The sequence below is a fragment of the Metopolophium dirhodum genome, chromosome 1 (assembly GCF_019925205.1).
Source record: "Metopolophium dirhodum isolate CAU chromosome 1, ASM1992520v1, whole genome shotgun sequence".
Lineage (NCBI taxonomy): Eukaryota > Metazoa > Arthropoda > Insecta > Hemiptera > Aphididae > Metopolophium > Metopolophium dirhodum.
In genome coordinates this window covers 119,590,286-119,593,645 of record NC_083560.1, presented here as the reverse complement: position 1 = coordinate 119,593,645, position 3,360 = coordinate 119,590,286, and the positions used below count along the sequence as shown (strand labels likewise).

At 25.2% G+C, this 3,360-nt stretch overlaps 1 non-coding gene across 1 annotated transcript; it reads left to right on the top strand.

Annotated features, from left to right (window-relative positions):
* The first annotated feature begins 1,255 nt into the window (after positions 1 to 1,255).
* Trnal-uaa (transfer RNA leucine (anticodon UAA)) lies at positions 1,256 to 1,342 on the top strand. Its single transcript has one exon. It is a non-coding gene; the product is annotated as a tRNA-Leu (tRNA).
* The last annotated feature ends 2,018 nt before the right edge of the window (positions 1,343 to 3,360 follow it).

Below are 3,360 nucleotides of genomic sequence, written 5' to 3'. Positions count from 1 at the left end.
ATTAAAAAGTGTGTAACGGCCTGTAATAACTAGTAACTTTTGTTACAGTTTTTTCTTCATTAATTGGAAAATTATTTAATGTTACACTGGGAAATAGATAGATAAGAATTTAAAATATTAATAATAACTATTATTATTATTAGGAGTCATTTTTCACAAGTTTTACTTATAGATACAATATTTAAAATATTATAAAATACAATTAATACAAAGAAAAATTATTGTTAATGTTTGAAAATTTTTTATTAAATATTAATTTTTAACGATAAGTAGGTATATCTAAACCTAGTGTACATTTGTAATTTATTGACAATGACATTTGAAAAATATTAAAAATCCTTAGTCACAGTTTTTCTTTATAAACATTTAAAGTTGACAAAATACGGAAAAATCAAGAAAATTATCTAATATTTTGAGTTGAGAATTCATATAAATTTTTCTTTTCAAATATAAAATTTGAAAATGTAATAAAGATACCTCATAAGTTTGTTTATCTTTATCAAAAAAAAAAAATGTCTACAAGCAAATCAAATTACATTTTTATAAGCGTTTGAAGTTCATATTTTTACAAGATTGGATATTCACTCGATTTCTCATGTAGCGACTTTTTATTTTCCTGTAATTTATTCAAAAATAAATAACTGTAAATACATGAAAATTTTATTAATAATGAAATAAAATATAAATTGTATTGTAATTTATTTATTTTTTTTTTTTTTATTGATCGTGAAGCTTGTTTTAAATTTTCAATCCTTAGCTATAAAAGTTGAACATTTAATACATTTTTAATTACAAAATAATTATTAAACTTTAAATTTGATAAATGTTGTCGAAATTCCAACCTTAAATGCTCATAAAGAAAAAATTGTGCCTATGTATTTTTAATTTTTTTTAACTGTTATTTAAGCAATATATCAGGAGCCTTGTATTCAATTTTCACGCTTTTTTACCCAACAAATAACATTTTATTGACAATTTATTGTAGAAAAAAAAAAACAAAAAAATTGAAAACTAACAATGTCCGTAAACAGCTCAAAAACAGTCAAAATATTTGCTAAATTTTATGGTGTATAGAAATAAAAGTATAAACATTCAGTGAAATTGTTATGTATCTACAGTTATTCGGTATTGAATTACAACAAAATAACAAAATCGCTACATGAGAAATTGAGTGAATATCCAATCTTGTAAAAATATAAACTTTAAACGTTCATAAAAATTTAATTTGATTTGCTTGTAAACACTATGTCACGTAGTCAGGTTGGCCGAGCAGTCTAAGGCGCCAGATTTAAGCTCTGGTTCCCAAACGGGAGCGTGGGTTCGAACCCCACCACACCTGACAACCTTTATTTTTCTGTTTTTATTTTCATTTAACAAGTTTATAATGATAAATTTTAAAAAAAAGTCATTCGAAAATGCACTTTTTTTAATAAAATATTGGTAGAAATAAATTCAATCGGATAAGTATACTCGGCAACTCCAATCCCAAATCTAATCAGTATAATCTTATAAGTTGTACTCCCTGTATCTACAAGCAATTACATATATTATTACCTATATATTGTATAACCAATTATAATTTTAAATCAAAACCATTTGGATTTTTTTTCAATCATTGTCTTAAAAATTACAGTGCAGTTTATACAACTTATTCAAGTTAATCATTTATATGGATGTATCATTTGTAGAGAATGTAACCTATTGCCATATTAAATAGATTTCAAATTATCATAAACTGAAAATGTTATATTCTACAAATCGCTTAAATTAAATTAAATTAAATTATCTACCTATTGTTTATTATTAGGGCAGAGGGCTTATAGCATTTGCATATTTATTTTGCACAGTCACAAAAATATAAAGAGTACAAATAACGTTTCATGCTTTCACAAAGCTAGTTTTAAAATGTTATTTTGTATAAAAATGCATATTTTATACTTTTTGAAACATATTTACTTAAATCAATTTTTTCCACACCGACATTTTTATTTCAAACAATACAGTCAAAATGTTTGGACAAAAATGTTAAAAATGTTTGTTGTATTGTTGACTGTCCGTGTGCATACGTTTTTCCTAGAAGGACTAGAGGATCGCTGATAATCCAATAATATAATTTGCTGTAATTAATTTTATAAATAATCAATAGATAGATAATAATCTTTTGCAGAGAGCAGTGTGCGCAGAATGCAGGCTTTTATTCGATTATGGTTTTTAAAAAGTTTAAGAAAAAATTTTAGAGTGCATATTTAGAGCTTTTTTAGAGCAACAAGTCCTCTGTCCTATTTATTATATATATATATGGTTACTTGATAAACAAAGGTGTTGTTTTTGTATTATAATATTATAATCTAAATTAGCAGTAATTGTGAATCATTTAATTAACACACATGACTTAAAATGTAAAAGTGAATCATTTAAGCATTACAAATAAACATAACAATTTGAAATCAATATTTTTAAAACATGTTTTACATTTTGAGTGAAGCGATGAATATATTGATTTTCCAATGATGTGTGTTTTTTTTAATTTTTAATTTTTTAATTTTTTAATTTTTCTGTCGCCACCGTTTGGGACAGTAAAACTGTTTAGATTTTCTTCAACAGTATCTTGTTTGATGGGAAAGTGAATCTAGTTGGTACATTTGGGAGGACAACATTTTACGCAAAATCTGTTTTCGATTTTGGTTTTTGGTGTAACTCTTAAACAAATGAACTTTTCACTGGTTGTTTATATTGCCATTTTCTATACACGATAAAATCTTCAAAAAATATTAATTTGTTTAGAACGGTTTACGTACATTTTAGTTTCCAATTTTTTTCGTTTTTTTTTTTTTATGAATATCAATAAAATTGTACAAATCAAAAAGACACAATTGCCTGACACACACTATAGTATACTACACACACAATTATTTATTGTTTTCGACGAACTATTGCTACTATTTGTATGGTCTGCTAAGTAACGTCAAATGCAGTGGCGTACGCAGGATTTTTCAATTGGGGGGGGGGGGGGGCTTGAAAATTAGTTACAATTTTATTTTTATTTTGTCCAGTCTAATAATTGGAGACGTTTATTTGAGGTATTTTAAAATGTTTATAACTTCTCAACTTTTCTTGTAGAAAAAATGCTCTGATCATAAACTTTGATGCCCGATGAATGTTTTTGGACGCAAATTGTACTTTTAGAGTTCGAATTAGAAAATGCTCAGTGCTTTTTAAAATAATTGCAGAAAAAAATGAAAATTTATTAAATTTGTTTGGTAACCAGCTTGGTTATACCGTCCTCACTTGGATTGTATTTGATTAATTAAAATTATTTTTTTCTGTAAATGTCGTTAAAAAAATATTTATCCGGTCAAA